Source organism: Oncorhynchus nerka, linkage group LG11, assembly GCF_034236695.1.
Source record: "Oncorhynchus nerka isolate Pitt River linkage group LG11, Oner_Uvic_2.0, whole genome shotgun sequence".
In the NCBI taxonomy this organism is placed as follows: Eukaryota; Metazoa; Chordata; class Actinopteri; order Salmoniformes; family Salmonidae; genus Oncorhynchus; species Oncorhynchus nerka.
Window position 1 is genome coordinate 31320120 of NC_088406.1, and position 25999 is coordinate 31346118.

A 25999-nucleotide genomic window follows, 5' to 3' on the forward strand; every position below is an offset into this window, starting at 1 on the left:
CCTATATTGCCGCAATAGGGACATCCAGTTTCCTTGGTGGTTGTGGGTTTTCTATTATTAAGCATCTAGATTATAATATCCCCCCCTTGTTCAGCGCTGTCACTCACACGTCTAGGCGGGTGCAGAATGGTGGCTAGGGCATGGTAAACAGGAAGCAACAGTTTGGCTTTGGTCACTGACCAAAGAATCCTCTACACCCTCCTATAGTACGGTATACTGACGGTGAAGGAAATGCATGTCTCATTAGGCTCACCTCTCAATTCTTCCTATGAAGTTGCGCAAACTCAACATTTCGCAGTGCGTGTCGGGATAGCACTTTGCTCTGGGGCATCCTGGCTTGTTTGATGTGGCTATTGCAGGGTCTAATTAGCTGCTACCCCCCCAGCTAGCGTTGGGACACTTGTGCATAAAGCGGAGGTGAACGTGCAAATGGAGTTTTGAGGGGAAGGGGCGGTTTGGGATTCTGCCTGACACTCCCATGTAAACCATTCTGTTCCTTCCCTCCACCCTAGCTAGTACACTTTCACACACCCTCATTCCCAATGCTCCTAGTTTCTCCTTTTATATCCCATCAATAAGAAATGTCGTTGCCTGTAGCTGATCCTTATAGATGCTGTAGGTAAGGAGGAAACTGTTTTCTCAGGGCCACTTGTGTCTCTGGAACAAAGATCATCAGGGTAGCCTAGTGGTTAGAGCGTTGGACTAGTAACCGAAAGGTTGCAAGTTCAATTCCCCGAGCTGACATGGTACAAATCTGTCGTTCTGCCCCTGAACAGGCAGTTAACCCACTGTTCCTAGGCCGTCATTGAAAATAAGAATTTGTTCTTAACTGACTTGCTTAGTAAAATAAAGGTAAAAAATACATTTAAAAAAATCATATTTTCCTTATGGTTCCCTGGGCAACTCCAGGTCTTGGTTGGCTTTGGTGACGCTAAAGCTTGTTGCGGAAGCTATACTGTAAAGTTTTAATGCACAGTCAGCACAGTCAGCAATGGCTGCAATTTTTCTCTCTTGTTCTCTTCGTCGCTCTCCATTCATAACTCTGTCTTCCTCCCTAGGTGAAAATGGAAAGGGAGATCTGTGGAAAACAGCTTTATAGCATCAGCCATCGCCAAAAACTCTGTCACAAATACTGACTTTCCCTTCTGCCATACATGAGGATGCTAAGACAATGCATTAACTGGATACAAGCTATATTTTGTTTGGAAGATTAAAATAGAGGCTCAAGCGATGCCACTGTTGGTTAAATAGGGAGTTTATTTTTTTAGATTTGACATCAAACTATTTCCTGCATGGGTGACATTTTTTGTGAATGATTAATGTTGTTTACAGAAACTATCAGCTTTTGTGCTATCGCTGGACTGGTTGCTTCTTCACATCTCCCAGTTGGGTCTCTCTGTCTGAGATGTGTGTTGAGTAATTCTAGGTTTAGTCATTTGGATACATTTTCAATGGGTAGTGAATTTGTGAATCATCTCTACTGAATGTCCACCATGGCATATAGCTGTAAAAAAAGTACCACCTCGTTTAAAAGGTAGATTTACTGATCCTCATTCCATTGCTTCATTCTCAACTAACAAGCATGTTCATGCAATTAATCTTAGTGACCACGAGGCAAGTTTAACCATTTAGAAGACACGTTATAAAATGGTGTGTGCATACTATCAAAGAGTAAGACAGCAACATTTCATAGATCCATGATTTGATTGTGTACTTCAGCAAAAAAAAAAGTACTTCCTGAGTCTTGACCAGCGTTGACCCTTTTGAAGCCGATAAAGAAAATTCTACTACTCAGCATCTATATAGCGAATGCTAAGTGTCAAGCCACAGGCATGCAGCACTCGCAGACCTCCATAAAGGTGAGGTATCAACTCAATTTAGTTTATATCCTTCCTCCCTTGCTCTTTTATGCTCTGTGCGCGCAGCTTCATACCCATAACATATTCTCTAGAGATGGGGACAGAGTTATATGTCTGGACAACTGAGAGAGTGGGGAGATACTCTCATCATGTCCCCACCCCCTGAGGGGGGGGGGGATCTTCTCCAAGGGGCTATGCCTCCTCAGCCTCTCAGGGAGGATACGCTTGGCCCTGTAAAAGGAATTAAGTGAACGCAGAGAGAAGAGCGATGATTCGATGGTCCAAATAAGGGCATAGTGAGTGCCAGTCATGGCACCCCCAGAGCGCTTCAGGAGCTGGAATGCTGCTTTTGCTCCTCGGCCTCTTTCAAGTGGTCAGAGGTCTGGCCCAGACAGCCAAGGAACATTTCCACAACATTGGAGAGACTATTCCAGAGAAACTCCGGCACCGATGAGTCAGCACACAAAGAATGCTGAGTGGTTTGGACCTGACCGAGAAAGAAAGAGGAAAAAGTGAGAGAGTTGGCGCATGAAAGAGTTTGAGAGGCAGAACATAACAAGAGACAGAGAATCCAACACCTTAGAGAGGGAGAGAGCGAGCCTGGTGCTGTGTTTATTTAACTAGGCAAGTCAGTTAAGATCAAATTCTTATTTACAATGACTGCCTACCGCGGCCAAACCCTAACCTGGACGATGCTGGGGCAATTGTGCCCGCCCTATGGGACTCCCAGTCACTGCCGGTTGTGATACAGCCTGGACTCGAACCAGGGTCTGTAGTGACGCTGAGATGCAGTGCCTTAGACTGCTGTGCCACTCAGGCGCCTGGTGCTGTGTGCCTCACAGGGGAGAGACTAAAAGCACTAGTCTGCATGTAGCGGCATGCTAGGACCTGTGTGAGGAGGGGCAGGCACGAGGAAGGGTGATGGAGAGAAGGAAAGTTAACAGCAGTAGGCAAAGGATTACAACAGGGGTCCTGGTCCTCCTCAATCTTTAGTTTGAGGCTTCAGTAGTCAGCCAGTCAGTCCATACGGTTTGCCTCTTACAAAAACTACCTGTTCTTCAAGGATCTGAGGTATTCTGTCCATTTGTCATCCTATTCAGTGTACAGCCTATGTGTTTTTGTGTTTGACCGATTTTTTAAAAATAATTTTAAAAAAAAAATTTTTTTTTTTTTTTTTTTTTAAACACTCTACTTGTTATTCAGTCCTGTTACTGCCTGTGTCCCACTGTGTTAGTGTCAATTGGGCCAGAGGTACACTACAAAAGTATATGGACACCCCTTCAAATGAGTGGATTCAGCTATTTCATCCACACCCGTTACTGACGGGTGTATAAAGTCGAGCACACAGCCATGCAATCTCCATAGGAAAACATTGTCAGTAGAATGGCCCGTACTGAAAAGCTTAGTGACTTTCAATGTGACACCGTCATAGGATGCCACCTTTCCAACAGGTCAGTTGTTCAAATTTCTGCCCTGCTAGAGCTGCTCCGGTCAATTGTAAATGCTGTTATTGAGAAGTGGAAACGTCTAGGCACAACAACGGCTCAGCCACAAAGTGTTAGGCTACACAAGCTCACAGAATGGGAGTGCTGAAGTGCGTACCACATAAAAATTGTCTGTCACTATAGAGTTCCAAACTGCCTCTGGAAGCAACGTCAGCACAAGAACTGTTCGTCGGGAGCTTCATGACATGGGTTTCCATGGCCGAGCAACTGCACACAAGCCTAAGATCACCATGCGCAATGCCAAGCGTCGGCTGGAGTGATTTAAAGTTCGCCTCCATTGGACTCTGGAGCAGCGGAAACGCGTTCTCTGGAGTGATGAATGAGTCTTCACCTGTCAGTCCGACAGGAAATCTGGGTTCGGCAGATGCCAGGAGAACGCATAGTGTAAAAATGTAACGTTTGGTAGAGGAGGAATAATGGTCTGGGGCTGTTTTCTTATGGTTCGGGCTAGGCCCCTTAGTTCCAATGAAGAGAAATCTTAATGCTACAGCATACAATGACATTCTAGACTATTCTGTGCTTCCAAATTTGTGGCAACAGTTTGGGGAAGGCCCTTTCCTGTTTGTTTCAGCATGACAATGCCCTTGGCACAAAGCGGGGTCCATACAGAAATGGTTTGTCGAGATCTGTGTGGAAGAACTTGACTGGCCTGCACAGAGCCCTGACCTAAACCCCATCGAACACCTTTGGGATGAATTGTCTGCGAGCCGGCCCTAATCGCCCAAAATCAGTTTCCTACCTCACTAATGCTCTTGTGGCTGAATGGAAGCAAGTCCCCGCAGCAATGTTCCAACATCTAGTGGAAAGCCTTCCCAGAAGAGTGGAGGCCGTTATAGCAGCGAAGGGAGTGTGGACCAACTCTATAATAATGCCCATGATTTTAGAATGAAATGTTCAATTAGCAGGTGTCCACATACACTACATGAAAAATGTATCACTGAGTCTGTCACTGTGACAGCCCTGTACTTGACTGGAGGGTAATTTCATTGAGGACAATACTGTCAGATGATACTGGAAACTTCAAAACTAATGCAATTGTTTTTGTACGTAAACTGAATAAGAGGTCACACATGGTTGGTCACCTATGCCCACGTTGTTTGTGTGTGTACTCACCTTGTGGTGCTAGAGATACCCAGGTTGTGCGCTGTATCCTGGAGAGACAGGACCAGGTTATTTTTACTCTGCCTTTAAGAATGTGTGTGATCGGCATTTTCATCATCCACGACTTGGAACTGGGGTCTTTACTTTTATCAAGGCTGAGAGAGGGAGTTAGCATTGCTTTACTTTTTGTTTTAGCTCATTTTAAACTAGACATTTTTTAGTTGGAAGAGGTAATATGAGTGGAATAACTTTTGTTCACATTTCCACTAGGTGTGAAGTCCTAAGATCTGAATAAACTGAGCTGTGATGCATCTTATTTCAATATCTTTAGTCATGTTGATCTTCTCATGATAAACAAATTAGAATAATAGTTCAAGCACCCTTTTTGGTTGGTACATGACTCCATCTGTGAGCAAATTAAAGCGCATTAGACTTTCTGTTGATTTGATGTGCTAGACTGGACAGTTTGTCTGTCATGACTGACCCCACAACATCATAGCACACTGGCAGGACATAGCAAGCACTCAACATATGAGTATCCAACATGTTCTGCCAAATGAACAGAGGTCAAAGTGGAACAGTGGAGGGAAAGTCCAAATTGCTAACATGTTGGCACAGGGCTTGAGATAAAAAATAATGGTTGACTGATTAACTGGTAGCCTAAGTATGAACGCAGAGATGAGGATTGAGGGATTAAGAGGGACGATGGGGGACAGACGTAGAGACAGAGGGGGAGGGAAGAACATGAGGAGTGTGGAGAAGAGCATGGTGGGAGGGCCAGGTAAACAGAGCGAGCAGGAGCGACACTGGACCTGGCTGTACTTGTCGGTACAAGCTCTGAGCAAAGCCTTATACAGACTTCTCAGAGCGTGTGCCTCTGTTGTGCACTGCAGTTTCCTGTTAACCCCTCACTGACTGAGAAATTATAGGCTCCGATTCTGTCTCTAAATGTCTGAGGCTCCGATTCTGTCTGTATTCAGACTGTAAACTTTATCATAATGTTGATCAGTTGGGTTGCTAATTTGTCATCTTGACAAACAGGATATTTTCATAACCTTTGCAGCAGCACTTGGTTATGATTTTGACATGTGCAGCAGCCACGTCCAACACCGTTAATGTTTGAAGGTTATGTGAAAATTCCTCAGATTAAGACTGTTCTGTCCATTCCTTGTTTGAGTTATTTTAATGCTCAGCCAGCCAGTGACCTATTGGCTCTCACAGTACAACACTTAATTAAATGAACTGGTCAGCTAGTTAATGCTTATCTTAATTGCTAGTCTGGACTCTTAACTAACCTTCAAGGACTGCATTATGTGTGCTGCTTGGACACTGTCACAGAAATAAGTTGTTTATGGACTCTTCCCCCCCCCCCCCCCCCATGGTTCATTCAGATGTTAATGTGTGGAAAAACATGTGCATCCATGTAGCATGCCTGCGCCAACCCTGTGGACTGTGTGTGTGGCCTGCTTTAACATGGGAGTCTCAATGTCTGTAGATGTATCAATAATTCACTCCTCACTCTCTTCCTGAGCCCCTGCTTTCTCTCCAATTAACAATGCATCCATTTCCCAGTCCCCTTTCTCTGTACCTTACCAGTTTGGAGCTGCCCTCACTGCTCCATACCTGGGTGGGTTGCATTCGCTAAAAACAAATGTGAGCAAACCTTTATAAATGGAATATTGGCATTCTTGCTGGAAAAGTTTGGCTTGTACTTCTGTGTCTACTGACCACGATCCACATCTCTTTCCTCACATGTTGTCCCCAGCCAGGGACATCTTTATTTAATTTTTCTTTCTAGCACTTCCTCCTTTCTGCACATGCTTACCTAACAAACATTTAGGTCAACAGTGGGCACATGAGTGGGTAAACCTGGACGGGTGAGTTTGTGTGTCTGTATGAGCGTGTGTCTATTGTTCACTAGTCAGGCTGATTCAACCCTTATTAGGCATTGCTGGGAGCAGGAAGTGGGCTGTGGCTAAAGAGCTGTGTCACAGGAAGTTGGAGATTGTATCACAGACTGGAGAGAGGTGAAATGGGAGAAGAGATGGAAAAGGAGCGAAATGAGGCATGCTCTCTGACGGTCTGCTCCCTCTCCTTCACTCTGTCTTCCTCTCTCATCACACTTACTAGACTTTAAGCCAAAATACCGTGGGCTACACTGCAATGTAAACTAGCAAACTTGTTGTGAAAGAGCAAGTAAGGCATTTCACGGTACTAGTGAACGTGACAACGTGAAACTAGCTAGCAGGAGTTGTGTATTGTCAGCTAATTTGATGTGTAGGGATGAGAAAATAAACCCTTTCAATTGTCTGCACATGCTTGTGGATTGTTGCATTATTCAATATTGTAATGTTTTAGAAGAAAGATTGCTCGGATTAAGTAGTTTGCTTAGTGGCTACTGTGGAATGTAAGGCAAGGATGTAATGTGAATTCAAAAGTAGAAATCTACAGTTGAAGTCGGAAGTTGACATGCATCTTATCCAAATACATTTAAACTCAGTTTTTCACAATTCCTGATATTTAATCCCAGCAAAAAATCCCTCTTTTAGGTCAGTTAGGATCACCACTTTATTTTAAGAATGTGAAATATCAGAGTAATAGTAGAGTATTTATTTCAGCTTTTATTTCTTTCATCACATTCCCAGTCGGTCAGAAGTTTACATACACTCAATTAGTATTTGGTAGCATTGATTGTTTAACTTCGGTCAAATGTTTCAGGCAGCCTTCCACAATCTTCCCACAATAAGTTGGGTGAATTTTGGCCCATTCCTCCTGACAGAGCTGGTGTAACTGAGTCAGGTTTCTAGGCCTCCTTGATTGTACACGATTTTTCAGTTCTGCCCACAAATTTTCTCCATAAGATTGAGGTCAGGGCTTTGTTATGGCCACTCCAATACCTTGACTTTGTTGTCCTTAAGCCATAATGCCACAACATTTGAAGTGGTTTTTTTTTCTCACCTTTATTTAACCAGGTAGGCAAGTTGAGAACAAGTTCTCATTTACAATTGCGACCTGGCCAAGATAAAGCAAAGCAGTTCGACACATACAACGACACAGAGTTACACATGGAGTAAAACAAACACAGTCAATAATACAGTATAAACAAGTCTATATACGATGTGAGCAAATGAGGTGAGATAAGGGAGGTAAAGGCAAAAAAAGGCCATGGTCGCAAAGTAAATACAATATAGCAAGTAAAACACTGGAATGGTAGATTTGCAATGGAAGAATGTGCAAAGTAGAAATAAAAATAATGGGGTGCAAAGGAGCAAAATAAATAAATTAATTAAATACAGTAGGGAAAGAGGTAGTTGTTTGGGCTAAATTATAGGTGGGCTATGTACAGGTGCAGTAATCTGTAAGATGCTCTGACAGTTGGTGCTTAAAGCTAGTGAGGGAGATGTATGTATGCTTTGGGTCATTGTCCATTTGGGAGACCCATTTGCGACCAAGCTTTAACTTCCTGAATGATGTCTTGAGATGTTGCTTAAATATATCCACGTAATTTTCCTTCCTCATTATCTATTTTGTGAAGTGCACCAGTCCCTCCTGCAGCAAAGCACCCCCACAACATGATGCTGCCACCTCCGTGCTTCACATTTGGGATGGTGTTATTCGGCTTGCAAGCCGTCTCCTTTTTCCTCCAAACATAACGATGGTCATTATGGCCAAATGGTTCTATTTTTGTTTCATCAGACCAGCGGACATTTCTCTAAGAAGTACGATCTTTGTCCCCATGTGCAGTTGCAAACCGTAGGCTGTGACTAGGGGGTTGTGTGTGAGCCTTGACATGAGCATCGGGGAGGCCCTCACCATCTGTCATTGTCACCCTGCCAGCACCATGTCACCATGCCTGGCTCTAGTTAGTGACACTGGTCTGTCAGTGCCACTGCACATAAGCCTACTTGCGTAACACTGCAGTCCTCTCCTATAGATCGGCTAGTGTCTACATTTTGTTTAATTTCTCTTATATACCAGGTGCTGTGAAAGTGCCACGGTTTGTATTAGCTGGTACATTTTTCCTAAGAACAGGTTGCATTTCCAGTGTTATTTTTCTGTCTGTGGGACTTAATGCAAAGCTGCCCCAGGAACCTGCATGGCAGTCAGCTATCTGTAGGGGCTCTCCCTGTGGTTGTGTGGGAGGAGATGTTGATGTTGTGCAGGTGGAAGGTTCCAGATCCTCCTCTCAGACCCGGAGCACAGCCGAGCTTCCGGTCTTTGTCAGCCTCCATTGTTGTTCCCAAACAATCTTATTTTGGATCAAACCATCTCTCCTCTTGTCATAAAATTGGCAATTTAATGGGTCCTTCCATGAAGTGCCTTTTTGTGTCCCTTTTGATATTTTAAGTAGAAATTGTGGGCCAATATTGAATTTTAAAAGCCTGTTATATTAAATTAAGTGCATTTTAACATAGACCACGTGGTGAAATCAATAAGATTTTAAATATGAATTAAGACTTGCTAAAGTGCCAAAATTCTTAATTTTGACATGTCCCTTTTGTGTATCCTCTCTTTATTTGACCTTTATTTATCTAGGGAAGTAAGTTAAGAACAAATTCTTATTTTCAATGACTGCCTAGCAACAGTGGGTTAACTGCCTTGTTCAGGGGCAGAACGACATATTTTTACCTTGTCAGCTCAGGGATTCGATCTAGCAACCTTTCGGTTACTAGTCCAACGCTCTAACCACTAGGCCTGTGAGTTCTAGGAAGATTTTAACCCACTTAACACTAACTTTTGACAATCATTGTCAAGCCCTAGTTATTTTGTTGCTTGACAAAGTCATTTCTGAAGATGAAATAAATCATAATCTGATTTAGTGATTAATTTACATCTGTCCCTCGTTTTTAAGGTCAACCCTGTTAATTTGACTGAACTCTTGTTTTAATACGCTGAAATGATTCCTTTTTAAATATTATTTTCAAAAGAAACATTGTAAATCAAACAAATCATCGTGTAAAAGCTGGTGAGCTGGTTCTTTTCTTTTTATCCAATTTTGTGTTGGAAAACCCAGCGGGTTGATTATAACACGTCAACCCTGTTACTCCTAGGGGGCTAGAAATGTTTTAACAATTTGAAACATTTTTATGTAGGTTGCATTCAATTGCCACTCGCTGTTGCAAAAAAGTTTCCCATTCCCCATCACCAGGGGATTCATGGCTGATTTTAAGATGGACATCGTCAACTCTTACGTTCAATTTGGCACTTATTATAGTCATTTTTTCATTTAACTTCTTGAGATGGGAACATGTATTTTATGAAATTGAACATGTCCTTTTAATGACATTTCACCTCATTTTAACATTTGATCAAAAGTAAATATATATATTTTTTACCAAATTACACGTCTCAAAAGGCACCAAATTGGTGGAATGACCCTACTGCGTTCTTGCTCTTTTACTGTATCTGTCTGGTCTGTTTTGCCTACTCTTCCTCTATCTCTTCCCACACTGTCTTTCACTCTTTCACACACACTAACGTCTGGTAAATGCATCAGTGCATATATTGTCATAATACACATGTCAAGGGAGGGCCTACACTTTGACTATACACCCACAGGTGTATAAATGGCCTGTTGATTGTGATGAAGAGACACCATTCAATATGGTGTATTACCTGTTGCCTCCTCCCTTCATTAAGAGTTTATTGTGCTGGCTTGCATCAGTGGGTCCATTGACAGCCATAGTGTGACAGTGGCTGGGTGAGTTTGACCAGAGCAACTGGATGATGGACTGACTCAACTTTCAAGCTTGTCTTGTTTATGGCAGCATGTGAACTGGCTAATGTTTCTGATTCTTTCTCCCCCTCTGCTCCCTGTCCTGTCTTCTCCCCTCCCTCTCTTCCTACTCCTCTGTACTCTACCATACTTGCCCCTGATTCCCTCCTCCATCATTTACCCCTCCCCCAAAACATCCCTTAAGTGTTTTTTGCATAATAAGTAATACTAAATAATTACATTGTACAATAACTGATTTTTCAATACCTATCATTGGAGGACCAAAAAAACTGGGACCGATTGATCGGCCAATTTAAAAAATATATTTTTTTCTTATTTTTTATATATATTTGTAATTAATGACAATTACAACAATACTGAATGAACAATAAATACTTTTATTTTAACTTGATATAATACAGAAATAAAATTGATTTGGTCTCAAATTAAATTATGAAACATGTTCAATTTGGTTTAAATAATGCGAAAACACAGTGTTGGAGACGAAAGTAAAAGTGCAATATGTGCCATGTAAAAAAAGCTAACGTTAAAGTTTCTTGCTCAGAACATGTGAAAGCCGGTGGTTCCTTTTTAACATGAGTCTTCAATATTCCCAGTTAAGAAGTTTTAGGTTGTAGTTATTATAGGACTTTCTCTCTCTACCATTTGTATTTCAGATACCTTTGACTATTGGATGTTCTTATAGGCACTTTCGTATTGCCATCCTAATCTCGGGAGTTGATAGTCATAAACATAAACAGCGCTGTGCATCCCAGCATTGCTAAGAGCTGCTGTTTGAATGAATGCTTACGAGCCTGCTGCTGCCTACCACCGCTCAGTCAGACTGCTCTATCAAATCTTATACGTAATTATAATAAACACACAGAAATACAAGCCTTTGGCCATTAATATGGTCAAATCTGGAAACTTCGAAAACATAACATTTTATTCTTTCAGTGAAATACGGAACCGTTCCGTATTTTATCGAACGGGTGGCAACCCTAAGTCTAAATATAACTGTTACTTTGCACAACCTTCAATGTTATGTCATAATTATGTAAAAATCTGGCAAATTAATTAGTCTTTGTTCGGAATAAATGGCCTTTCAACAGTTCGCAACGAGCCAGGCAGCCCAAACTGCTGCATTTTCCCTGACTCAGAAAATCACATTGTAGGATTTTTTATGAATTTATTTGCAAATTATGGTGGAAAATAAACTTTTGTTATTGACCAAATACTTATCTCAATACTTCGTTATATACCCTTTGTTGGCAATGGCAGAGGTCAAATGTTTTCTGTAAGTCATCACAACGTTTTCACACACTGTTGCTGGTATTTTGGCCCATTCCTCCATGCAGATCTCCTCTAGAGCAGTGGTGTTTTGGGGCTGTTGCTGGGCAACATGGACTTTCAACTCCCTCCAAAGATTTTCTATGGGGTTGAGATCTGGAGACTGGCTAGACCACTCCAGGACCTTGAAATGCTTCTTACGAAGCCACTCCTTCGTTGCCCGGGCGGTGTGTTTGGGAACATTGTCATGCTGAAAGACCCAGCCACGTTTCATCTTCAATGCCCTTGCTGATGGAAGGAGGTTTTCACTCAAAATCTCACAATACATGGCCCCATTCATTCTTTCCTTTACACAGATCAGTCGTCCTGGTCCCTTTGCAGAAAAACAGCCCCAAAGCATGATGTTTCCACCCCCATGCTTCACAGTAGGTATGGTGTTCTTTGGATGCAACTCAGCATTCTTTGTCCTCCAAACACGACGAGTTGAGTTTTTACCAAAAAGTTATATTTTGGTTTCATCTGACCATATGACATTCTCCCAATCTTCTTCTGGATCATCCAAATGCTCTCAAGCAAACTACAGACGGGCCTGGACATGTACTGGCTTAAGCAGGGGGACACGTCTGGCACTGCAGGATTTGAGTCCCTGGCGGCGTAGTGTGTTACTGGTGGTAGGCTTTGTTACTTTGGTCCCAGCTCTCTGCAGGTCATTCACTAGGTCCCCCCGTGTGGTTCTTGGATTTTTGCTCACCGTTCTTGGGATCATTTTGACCCCACAGGGTGAGATCTTGTGTGGAGCCCCAGATTGAGGGAGATTATCAGTGGTTTTGTATGTCTTCCATTTCCTAATAATTGCTCCCACAGTTGATTTCTTCAAACCAAGCTGCTTACCTATTGCAGATTCAGTCTTCCCAGCCTGGTGCAGGTCTAAAATGTTGTTTCTGGTGTCCTTTGACAGCTCTTTGGTCTTGGCCATAGTGGAGTTTGGAGTGTGACTGTTTGAGGTTCTGGACAGGTGTCTTTTATACTGATAACAAGTTCAAACGGGTGCCATTAATACAGGCAACGAGTGGAGGACAGAGGAGCCTCTTAAAGAAGTTGTTACAGGTCTGTGAGAGCCAGAAATCTTGCTTGTAGGTGACCAAATACTTATTTTCCACCATAATTTGCAAATAAATTCATAAAAGATTCTACAATGTGTTTTTCTGGATTTTTAAAATATTTTTGTCTGTCATAGTTGAAGTGTACCTATGATGAAAATTACAGGCCTCATCTTTTTAAGTGGGAGAACTTGCACAATTGGTGGCTGACTAAATCCCTTTTTGCCCCACTGTAACTAGTGATTATGTAAAGATTGATTTAAAAAAGAAAAAAAAAAGTTTAATGCTAGCTAGCAACTTGCCTTGGCTCCTTGCAGCCACAAGGTCCTTTTGATGCTGCACTCGCGTAACGTGGTCAGCCTGCCACGCAGTCTCCTCGTGGATATAATCGGTGTCCATAAAGGCAGATTACCGGTTGTTATGAGAACTTGAAATCGGCCATGCTGATTAATCGGTCAACCTCTAACAATAACTCTCTTTCTGTCTCTCCCTTAGTGAGTCCAGTATCTGCCAGGCTCGGGCCACGGTGATGATCTATGATGATGGGAATAAGAAGTGGCTCCCGGCAGGAACCGGGCCTCAGAACTTCAGCAGGGTCCAGATCTACCACAACCCCTCTACTAACGCCTTCAGAGTGGTGGGACGCAAGATGCAGACAGATCAACAGGTTGTGTGTGTGTGCGTGCATGTTCCACTGATTGTGTGATGTTGTACATCAACAGTACCAACAAGCCCTGCCAGCTGTACAACTGTGAATCAGCCCTTTTTCCACCTGTGGCCATGCGCAGGCACACGAACACCACTAACTTCCTCAGTAACACAAGCACAGACTCCACACCAGGTTCTCTGTGCTGGGTCAAAGGGCTGTGTTCTGTCTCCTATAGTTCCCCCATAAGGGCCAATAGGCTAATACAGGCCTGGGTGGCATGGAGCACATGGGGCCTATCAATACTTACACCACCTCTACTGTTACAGCTTTAACAATAAAACTAGACAAACAGCACTATATATACTGAACAGAAATATAAACGCAACATGTGAAGTGTTGATTTCATGAGGTGAAATAAAAGATCCCATAAATTATCCATACCCACAAAGCTTATTTCTCTCCAATTTTGTGCACACATTTGTTTATCCTTGCTAGTGAGCATTTCTCATTTGCCAAGATTATCCATCCACCTGACAGGTGTGGCATATCAAGAAGCTGATTAAACAGCATGATCATTACACAGGTGCACCTTGTGCTGGGGACAATAAAAGGCCACTCTAAAATGTGCCGTTTTGGTACACTAGACTATGCCAGTCTAAAGTTTTGAGGGAGTGTGCAATTGGCATGCTGCCTGCAAGAATGTCCACCAGAGTTCTTGCCAGATAATTTAATGTTTTTTAGAGAATTTGGCAGTATGTCCAACCGCCCTCACAACCGCAGGCCATGTGTAACCATGCCAGCCCAGGACCTCCACATCTGGCTTCTTAACCTGAGGGATCATCTGAGGTCAGCCATTCAGACAGACAGCTGATTAAACTGAGGAGTATTTCTGTCTGTAATTATGTAATTAAGCCCTTTTGTAGGGAAAAATAGATTGGCTGGGCCTGGCTCCCCAATGGGTGGGCCTATTCCCACCCATGGTTGCACCCCCCCCCCCCTCTACCCAGTCATGTAAAATCAATAGATTAGGGCCTAATTTATTTATTTAAATTTAATGATTCCTTTTATGAACTGTAACTCAGTAAAATCGTTGCATTTATGTTCATTAATAGATACAGTATCTCACCACCCCATCCCTCTCTCCATATCATCCTCTCATTAAACATCCAGTCGCCTGAGTGTTCCCCCTAGACGTATGTTTCCTGAGAGGTGGTTGGCCAGCTCAACCACTTCCTGTGACAATTTAAGGATGCCTTCCCCATCTCTCATTACTGTTGCCTCTGTTTGCGTCTCTCCCCTCCCTCCCGCCCCTTTGTTCTCTTGCTCTCTCTCTTTCTGAGTATCTCTGTCCCTTCTCTCTGCGTCTCTCTCTCCCTGACTCTTTTGGCGCGGGGAGTTAAGGCGCTCGCTCCTCCGCTCTGTGGAATTCAGGGGTTGTAAAACAGAAACGATGCATCAGCACATTCAGACTGAGTCACTCAAACCCAGAGCACCGTGACTTGTATTGAATCACCAGGCTGGTGCCACCTGCTGGATGGATATAAACCTAGGGTACATTTCTCTTGTCCAAACTGGCTTCCTCTCCTTGATCTGAAAGCACAGGCTGAGTGCAATATGGGAAAAGCTTTCAATTAGGGAAGATTAGACTGAGATGCACCCTAAACACGAACACTTAGAGCAGGGTGATATATCATCTAATGGATCCACATACCGGTATGGATTTTTATCACTGAGTGTCAGTATTAAGGTCTAGTATTGCCATAACCAATGTAGTTCCTTCCATACAACATGAGTAAAGACTGTTCTCTTATCTAAAATCCCCATTTCAACTATATGGAGCCCCACCTTGTTTTTTGATAAAGAAGTGGTATCCATGATATGCCAATGTTGGGAGTGTCATGTCTTGACTCCGACCCCCTTCTCTCTCTAAGGTGGTGATTAACTGTCCGATTGTGAAAGGCCTGAAGTACAATGAGGCCACGCCCAACTTCCACCAGTGGCGGGACGCGCGGCAGGTGTGGGGGCTCAACTTCGGCAGTAAGGAGGATGCTGCCCTCTTCGCCAACGGAATCGCCCACGCACTGGAAGTGCTCAATTCCCTGTCAGACGCAGGTACTATTAGAATGGATCGTACATGCAGCCTCAACATGCTTTGCAATTACCTAAAGGCACAGCACCGTCTGAGAAAGAATTGCGAGAGATGCATGTGTAGAAACATGAGCATGACTTGCATCTCACAGCTTTCTTCCTAAGTCATACTCTCTCTCCCTTCTCTTTCTCCAGGTTACGCTACCCTCCCACGCCCAGTGTCAAATGGACCCTCCCCAGAGGAACTGGAACAGCAGAGGAGGTACCAAGTGTGGGATATCTGGGGTGGGAGGGGGAGTACAGTACACTCGCCTTCCAGATTGAGTTGTAATTAAGGGTCAATACAAGTATCATGACAAAATATCTTCATATGACCAGAGTCCCACTGATCTGGTTTTACATAACCACACATGCACACTGACTCAAAGGATTTGTCAGCATTAGCCTTCCGCTGCTTAGCCCTCAGCCAGCCTCTTGAGGACGGAGTCTGTAAACTCTTTGACGTCAAAATCTATCCTTTCCCACCAACTCCTCTCCCTGTGGACCCCACACTCGCCAAGGATACGCCCAGCTTTTACCCCTCATCTCATTTAGTCTAATGGGCAATATATAACACACTGGGGAGGCTCTGGGATAGGCTGGCGAGATTGTCCATCAAATGGTGGTAGTAATGGTCACAGATATGATTGTCAAGATGGTACCGACTGTAAGGGGCGACATCTTACGAGCTCCAACTCCTTTGCTATATAGTGACTTTTATCGTGTTTATCTTTTTTTAACAGAAATGTTCAATTGCTGGAAATGAGCTGTTTCAGACAACTGTGTGATCGATCACGCTCTCCGTAGCCGATGTGAGCAAGACCTTTTTAAACAGGTCAACATTCACAAGGCCGCTGGGCCAGGCGGATTACCAGAACGTGTACTCCGAGCATGCGCTGACCAACTGGCAAGTGTCTTCACTGACATTTTCAACCTCTCCCTGTCGGAGTCTGAAATACCAACATATTTCAAGCAGACCACCATAGTCCCTGTGCCCAAGAACACTAAGGTAACCTGCTTAAATGACTACCGATCCGTAGCACCCACGTCTGTAGCCATGAAATGCTTTGAAAGGCTGGTCATGGCTCACATCAACACCATTATCCCGGAAACCCACTCCAATTTGCATACTGCACCAACAGATCCACAAATGATGCAAACTCTATTGCACTCCACACTGCCCTTTCCCACCTGGACAAAAGAAACACCTATGTGAGAATGCTTTTCATTGACTACAGCTCAGTGTTCAACACCATATTGCCCTCAAATCTCATCACTAATCTAAGGACCCTGGGACTAAACGCCTCCCCCTGCAACTGGATCCTTAACTTCCTGACGGGCCGCCCCCAGGTGGTAAGGGTAGGTAACAACACATCCGCCATGCTGCTCCTCAACACAGGGGCCCCTAAGGGATGTGTGCTCAGTTCCCTCCTGTACTCCCTGTTTACTCATGACTACACGGCCAGGCACAACTCCAACGCCATCATTAAGTTTGCAGATGACACAGGTGGTAGGCCTGATCACAGACAACGATGAGAGGCCTGACTGTGTGGTGCAAGGACAACAACCTCTCCCTCAACTTGATCAAGACAAAGGGGATGATTGTGGACTACAGGAAAAGGAGGACCGAGCACGCCCCCATTCTCATCGGCGGGGCTGTAGTGGAGCAGGTTGAGAGCTTAAAGTTCAATGGCGTCCACATCACTAACAAGCACACCAAGACAGTCGTGAAGAGGGCACAACAAAACCTATTCCCCCGCAGGAGACTAAAAAGATTGGGCATGGGTCCTCAGATCCTCAAAAGGTTTTACAGCTGCACCATCAAGAGCATCCTGACGGGTTGCATCACTGCCTGGTATGGCAACTGTTCGGCCTCTGACCACAAGGCATTACAGAGGGTAGTGCGTACGGCCCAGTACATCACTGGGGCCGAACTCCCTGGCATCCAGGACCTCTATATCAGGCAGTGTCAGAGGAAGGCCCAAACCACAGACTGTTCACTCTGCCACCGTCCGGCAAACAGTACCGGAACATCAGCTGTCATACACTACATACGTGCACACACACACATACCGACACAGCACGCACACACTTTTACACTCATTTGCTGCTGCTACTCTGTTCTTTATTTTACTCTTATTATATTTCCTGATTCCTAGTCACTTTACCCTGCTTGTACATACAGTATCTACCTCAAGTAGCTCGGATCATTTTATTTGGTACTGGTACTCCCTGTATGTAGCTCCATTCTTGTGTATTTTATTTTTAAACTCTGCATCATTGGGAAGTGCTCGTAAGCAAATGTTTCACAGTAAAGTCTACACCAGCCTTCAGTCAACCAAGAGTGCTTTCAAAGTGTGTGTGTGTGTGGCAGCTGCAGGTCCTGTGGGTGACAGATGTGCTGGGGTAGGGGACCTGGATTGATACCGGATTAGGGCTTCTTGGCCAAATGTGTACTTTAATTTCAGTGCTGGACTAATCAGGAGCTCCTTCACCAACCCAGCATAGCCGCATATTCAGCACAAGTTAATAACAGATATGCTCTTCAGTCTAACGCTGCTCCAGAGCCATTTGTCACAATTAGACAGTGCCCACAAGGATTGTTTGAACATGGTTGTTGCTTTAATTAAATAACTGCTGGTACACTTGCCATGTCATTAGTGTGGAAAGATGAAAACCAAAATGTAATTTCTCTGCCAGGTCACCTCTGGCTTGAGACCTCCTTTTCAGGGAGGATGTGGTGCCTTCCCATTCATCCCTTCACCAGATACATTGTTACATTATTTGTGCCTCTTAATCTATTGACTGTTTGGGTGTGTTTAGTTTGTTTGTCTCTTAGTGTTAATCCCCATGAGTTTTATCCCTGTAGGCTGGAGCAGCAGAGGCTGGAACAGCTGGAGACAGAGCGTCAGGAGAGAGAGAGGCAGGAAAGAGAGAGACAAGCTGCAGCAGGTCAGAGGTCACACTGACGGCAATACAATTAGCCTATTTGAACACACCTTTATTTGTTTTACCCATTCCCTGAACGTAGTACACTGACTGTCTTAACTTTTTATTTATTTTTAGTGCCCGCTGCATCGTTGGCTCCCCCAGCACCTCCGGGCCCTCCTCCACCCCCCGGCCCTCCTCCGTCTGGGCCCCCTCCACCCCCGGGACCTCCTCCCCCAGGACCCCCGGCCGCAGGATCAGGACCCCCGCCTGCCCCACCACTGCCCTCCCCGGGAGGAGATGGGGGTCTAGGGGGAGGTGCAGGGGGCCTGGCTGCAGCCTTAGCCGGGCCAAGCTCCGCAGAGTGGCCAAGGTGAGAGAGAGAGAAAGTGGCATCAGGATTAGAATTAGCATAACGATAGTTTTGTATCTATCTCCACATTTATGCAACCACCATTCATTTCTGATTTGGATTTCAATGCCATTCATTTTGAATGCCGAGCCTCTGTTTTGCAATGCTAGCAAGAGCTCAAGTGTTGTGTCGATACTGATACTCTAACATCTCCTGTGTCTTCTACCGCCCTCTGTAGGAGGATAGTGGTGCTGCTGCTGCTGCAGCACCGGCTGCCAAGCCTGATCAAAGCCGCACCAGTGCCTCCATCGGTGGTGGTGGTGGAGGAGGCTTGATGGGTGAGATGGCATCCATCTTGGCACGGAGGTAGGTGGCACTGAAGAGCACACTCCTATAAATGAACAGATCCATACGCCTCAGTCTATAGCGCTGTGTATGCCCCTCTATGGTGCTGATCTAGCTTGGTGAATCTTTAATTAAGTGTCTCAAACTCTTACTCTCCTTTTGTCTGTCTGTCTTGTTCAGGAAAAAAATGGCAGACGGTGGGGCTAAGCCACCTGCTAAGATGGCAGATAATGTAAGTATTTGTTAGTTTATTGGCCAACTATGTTGTGAATATAGATTTGAAAGGTGTCCATGTAGTCAGAAAACACACGTTTTGCTTGTCTGTTTCTTTTCTCCCTACAGGAATACTCAGAGTCCCAAGGCCAAAGTGGTGAGAACAGTCTGTTTTGCTTGTATCTGGAAGACAAATTTGCTTAATATTAGACTTTTATACAGTTTGGATTTAAAATATGCCTCTCTGCTTTTTAGACACTCTTGGACGAAGACCTTGGGAGAAATCAGCCACTATGCCAAGGTAAGGTTTCAGCTTCCTATGCTCTCCGTGTCTGTAGTAAGAGCAGCCTGTGTGGACGCATGTCAATCTCAGAATTCAAAGAGGTGTGTGTGTGTTGATTGTGTCCTGTTCTAAGAGCAGTGTGTGTCTCACAAACAGGAATCACTCCATCTCCAAGAGCATGGACTCCACCTCTCCCTTGTCCCAAGGTCCCAGGTACAAAGTCCCTTCCCTGACAAGACAACAGGACTGACGCTTTGCTGCTCTTCCTAACATACCGTCCCACCTCCCTTCCATCTGTCAGGTCAACAGGGGCACAGCTTCAAAGAGTGGTGCTGGGCCATTGTTCTGTTGACAGCACCACCTAGTGGACTGCAGAACGCTGTGACTTCTGACAGCTTTTATCATCTCTGCTCAAAAAGCTGCAGGATTCCATTCTATGTGAATTAATATTTTTTTAATTTGTATTTATTTATTTGTACCAAAGAAAACAAGTGATGGACAACAATACAGATTTATTAAAAAATATATTTTTTAAATGTTGTGGAGGTGTGGTTGGAAGCCCAAGGGCTTCTATTAAAACAACACCACAAAAAAAACTAAATCCAATACATGAGTACAAAAACGTTTGTTAAAACGGATAACAAAACCTACTAATTATAAATGAATTGATCAGTAATCACACAAACCATTTTAGTATGAGAGTTAGGCTATATGGAGGGGATTGCTGACCCCCAGTTATCGCTTAAGGTTATTGCCAAAACAGAATCCCTCAATGTGAAGATGAGCATTTCAGAGTATGTTACCTCTATATTTGATAGATAATTGACTATGTGAGAGAGATTTCAGAATTTACCTGGAAGAATCCATTGACGGGTTTAGGTAAACTGTCTCGGGAGGTATGAATATTTGTAGATGAAAGTGCACAATTGGCGTACATTAATGTCATAAATAGACACGATATTGAGTTTCTTAAACAAAGGTGCAGATGGAGCCAGGTAATTAGAGGAGGTAGCTTGTCTTGAGTAATTTGTGTAGGTAGGAGGCATGTTTACTGGCCCAGACAATATTACAGTAAATGAGATATGGGGAAATTAAACTATAGTATAGAGTTAGGAAGCAAGCCTGATGACCCAAACCACTAATCTTTCTGATGATACCAACAGATTTCATCACTTTGCTGCAGACAAATTGAATATGATCTTTCCAGGATAACTTTTCATCAATTACAACTCCAAGGAATCTAGTGGATGTGACTTCCATTTCATTCCTACCAATTGAGATTTTGGCTCTTTATAAATAAATAAAATGTTTTTACAATATTTCTTATTGTAAAGAAAATGGGAAGTACGGTAGAGGACACAGCAGCACGGTCATTGATATAGATTAGGAATAACAAAGGTCCAATTATCGATATCTTGACCCTGGTAGATGCACAGCCATTTGAATAAACACACTGTTCTCTACGTTAAACATAACTATATAACCAATTGTACACTACCGTTCAAAAGTTTGGGGTCAATTAGAAATGTCCTTGTTTTTTAAAGAAAAGCACATTTTTTTGTCCATTAAAATAACATCAAATTGATCAGTAAATTCAGTGTATACATTGTTAATATTGTAAATGACTATTGTAGCTGGAAACGGCTTTAAAGAAAATGTTTTTTATGGAATATCTACATAGGCGTACAGAGGCCCATTTATCAGCAACCATCACCCCTGTGGTTCCAATGGCACGTTGTGTTAGCTAATCAAAGTTTATCATTTTAAAAGACTAAATGATCATTAGAAAACCCTTTTGCAATTATGTTAGCACAGCTGAAAACTGACCTTTAGACTAGAGTATCTGGAGCTTCAACATTTGGGTTCGATTACAGGCTCGAAATGGCTAGAAACAAAGAACTTTCTTCTGACACTCGTCAGTCTATTCTTGTTCTGAGAAATGAAGGCTATTCCATGCAAGAAATTGCCAAGAAACTGAAGATCTCGTACAACGCTGTGTACAACGCTGTGTACTACTCCCTTCACAGAACAGCGCAAACTGACGCTAACCAGAATAGAAAGAGTATTGGGAGGCCCCGGTGCACAACTGAGCAAGAGGACAAGTACATTAGTGTCTAGTTTGAGAAACAGATTCAACTGGCAGCTTCATTAAGTAGTACCCACAAAACACCAGTCTCAGCGTCAATAGTGAAGAGGCGACTCCGGGATGCTGGCCTTCTAGAGGTCCTCTGACCAGTATCTGTTCTTTTGCCCATCTTAATCTTTGGCCAATCTGAGATCTGGATTTTTCTTTTTCTCTGCCTAGAAGACCAGCATCCCGGAGTCGCCTCTTCACTGTTGACATTAATTTGATGTTATTTTAATGGACATAAAATAGGCTTTTCTTTCAAAAACAAGGACATTTCTAAGTGACCCCAAACTGTTTAAAGTATTCAGACCCTTTACCTAGTACTTTGAAGCATCTTTGGCAGCGATTACAGCCTCAAGTCTTCTTGGGTATGACACTACAAGCTTGGCACACCTGTATTTGGGGAGTTTCTCCTGTTCTTCTCTGCAGATCCTCTCAAGCTCTGAGGTTGGATTGAGAACGTTGCTGCACAGCTTTTTTCAGCTCTTTCCAGAGATGTTCGATCGAGTTCAAGTCTGGGCTCAGGCTGGGCCACTCAAGGACACTCAGAGACTTGTCTCGAAGCCATTCCTGCGTTGTCTTGACTCTGTGCTTTGGGTCGTTGTCCATTTGGCAGGTGCACCTTCTCATCCATCGGAGGTCCTGAGCACTCTGGAGAAGGTTTTCATCAAGTATCTCTCTCTACTTTGCTCTGTTAATCCTTCTCCTGAATAGTCTCACAGTCCCTGCTGCTGAAAATCATCCCCACAGCATTATGCTGTCACCACCATGCTTCACTGTAGGGAATGTGCCAGGTTTCCTCCAGATGTGACACTTGGCATTCAGACCAAAGAATTCTATTTTGGTTTCATCAGACCAGAGAATCTTGTTTCTCATGGTCTGAGAATCCTTTAGGTGCCTTTTGGCAACTCCATGCAGGCTGTCATGTGCCTTTTTACCGAGGAGTGGCTTCCGTCTGGTCACTCTTCCGTAAAGGTGGAGTGCTGCAGAGATGGTTTTCCTTCTGGAAGGTTCACAGAGGAACTCTGGAGCTCTGTCAGTGACCATCGGATTCTTGGGCACATCCCTGACCAAGGCCCTTCTCCCCTGTTTGTTCAGTTTGGCTGGGCACCCAGCTCTGGGAAGAGTCATGGTGGTTCCAAACTTATTCCACTTAGGAATGATGGAGGCCACTGTGTTCTTTGGAACCTTCAATGCTGCAGAAATGTTTTGGCTACCCTTCCCCAGATCTGTGCCTTGACACAATCCTGACTCAGCTCTACAGACAATTCCTTCTACCTCATTGCTTTGTTTTTGCCCTGACATGTACTGTCAACTGTGGGACCTTATATAGACAAGTATGTGCCTTTCCAAATCATGTCCAATCAATTGAATTTACCACTGGTTTACTCTAAGTTGAAGAAACATCTCAAGGGATGATCAATGGAAACAGGATGCACCTGAGCTCAATTTCTAGTCTCATAGCAAAGGGTCTGAATACTTATGTAAATAAGATATTTCTGTTCTAAAACCCTGTTTTCACTTTGTCATTATGGGGTATTGTGTGTAGATTGCCGAGGATTTTTATTTATTTAATCAATTTTAGAATAAGGTTATAACGTAACAAAATGTGGAAAAAGGCAAGGGGTCTGAATCCTTTCCGATTACACTGTAGATGCCTTTTTCTTATTCAACAGTTGAGGGATGATTTTCCAAGTTTACTTTATATTATTTAAGGATTCTTGGAATTTGATATCCCTTGATGTAGTATAGAATGGAATATTGTGTGTTTGGCCTGTTATTTCTGGACATTTGGTGTTGTGGTCAACAGTCAAATGTCATTGAAACTTTGAAAGCAATCCTTAGGTTGTCTGTTTTTCACAGAATGTGGTTTTGTATGTGTGGTGCTTCCTGAGGCCTCTTTGGTGGTGCTATGGTGATGGGTTGGATTGACAGCGTAGGTTGTCACAGTGATGAGACTATGCTCGATCTTAATCAGTCCCTCCCTTTCTCTCTCTGCCTCCCCTACCCACTCGCTTTCTTTCCCCCCATTGCCACACCTCATCCAGGGTGAAGCAAGCAGGTGTTAATAATGATGCTGGAGGTGGTGAAGAGACCGATATTGAGAGGATTAAACAGGTAAATATTATTTTCTGCTGCACCTCTAATGCCAAGACTAGTAAAGACATAATCATATACAATACTGTAAATGATAGAATGTTTTGATTGCTTCTTGCAGGAGATTCTTGATGAGATGCGGAAGGAGTTACAAAAAGTCAAGGAGGAGATAATCGGAGGTGAGACTGCAGATATTTGTTTTGGGCCACAACCATGTTTCACACAGACTTTTCCAATGACGTTAGTATAAAAGTCCAAATTAAGTGAGGGAGAAAATAGCAAAGGCACTACTTATTTTGTCAGATGTTGTATTGATTGTTCCTTGTCTCCTGTTCCACAGCCTTTATTGAGGAGCTACAGAAGAGGGGCTCCACATAGTTCTGCTAGTGTGGCGGGAGGAACGGAGGGATAGAATGGATAGAGGAGGTTATGGCCCTGTGTGGACCTCTCCTCCAGTGTACCCCAGGGATGTTTCTTTATCTTCCTCACATTCACATACCTACATAATTGCATTTAATTGTACCTTAACCCAGGGAAGCGATTTAACAACCACATCCAAACAAAGGACTAGATCACCTGCTGCGTTGACACCAGCTCTCCTCGCTCATCCCTTCTTGTCTCTAACTTTTCCTTCATTTCATGACAACCACTGCAGAGCACATAATCACGGCTGTTGTTGCTCTTACTCCTTGTCATGTACAGTTGTATTTCCCCCCCCATGTATCTGTCCCATAGAAATCGTGCTCCTATTCACTCCCTTCGTCAGACAGACCATTGTATTTACTGGGGTATTCAGTAATCAGGGAAGATCATATCATTCATTCTTGTTACTGTAATGGCAGAGTGGATGGTTGGCTTTTGTAAGAATCCTCTTTAACCTGGCACAACTTCAACCTCATACGGCCTTCAAATAAAAACTTTTAGATAGGCCTAGCTTTCAAGAGTTATGTTGTCTTGGCCTATTTTGAGAATGTGGGAGGACCCTACCAGATTGTTCATGGACCCTGTGGTTGATGGCTTTCATCCACAGCACACACTGCTCCCTGCAGGCCTGGTGCACAATGGCAAGAGCTTATACTGCCTTGAAGCAAAGTCTACCGCTCCCAAGTGGACTGTTCTGTCAATGGCCAAAATAGAGAGACTACGCAAACTTCAATTCTACAGACTTGGAGAAGTCAGAGGAGACATGCAAAGGGAATGTGATGGACGACTGCCCGGAGTGCTGTGAGAGAGGAGAGTGCTGTGGTTCTGTGCTATGGAGGGAATCCTTGTTCTTTCTGCAATGTACTTGGCCAAGAGAAAGTGTGAATTTTGTGTGCCACTCTCTGTGCCACACACTCATCTTTACCTTCTGCTCAAAACAAGACACTAATCATTGGCCAATGCAGTTGTCCTAAACTGTACTGTTTTCATTTTTAGGTGTGTTTTCTAACTACATTGAAATATTTTTAAAAAAAATCCATAACTGTCAATTGGCCATGACCAACTGCCTTGGAGAATAGATATTTGTTTTGAGGGAAAATATTAGCAAAAGTGAATTGCTGTTTCTATTTTAATTTGAGGTGAATGGGAATTGTTTTGATTGTTTTCTTTTTAAGAGAATATTTTGGGTTACTGTTTTTTTCCTAATAGAGTTTAAGCTTTTTACACTGAAATACAAATAAAACATTGTAGAGACACTGGATTGGAGATGCCTTTTATAGTCAAATACAGCCGCTTCTTGTAACGCGAGTCTTGGGTTTTACCTTTTGTTGGTCTTTCCATTGAAGTGCATTTCCATCCTTTTCAAGCCTTTAATATTTTCAGGATATTCTGGCTGTCAAGGCATTGACTTGAATTACGATGTTGTGCATGTATTCAATACAGCTCAAACGCATTTATGAACATTTTAAATAGGAAAGAATGAAATGTATTTAGATATTTTCAATATGACACAGCATAGGGGTGGGGGATATAGGAATGTTTTTCTAGTTTTGTTCCTTCCAGAGTGAGGGATCAAATGTTTTTCTCTATTAAAGTGTGCTTGGGGACCCAACTAAAACGGTTGTGTCAGGGTTAGATCTATGGTTAGAGTAGGATCCCATTTACGATCAACTGGTCCAATGATTCCGACAGGACATACATGAGACCTTATGCATGCTACAGGACAGTAGCATGCATGATAGAACAGCACCTATGAGTTTAGAATTCATTTCATGACTTAAAACGAGTCACTCTAGAGCTGAGACCTTGTGACAGACACGATATGTAAACATATGAACATGAAAATCCTACACTGTATGAACAACATGCAGAGAGGACATATC

General features: G+C 43.4%; 1 pseudogene; it reads left to right on the top strand.

Moving 5' to 3' along the window:
* Window positions 1–25375, top strand: part of LOC115136672 (vasodilator-stimulated phosphoprotein-like) — a 31186-nt pseudogene extending 5811 nt beyond the window's left edge.
* Window positions 25376–25999: the final 624 nt, after the last annotated feature.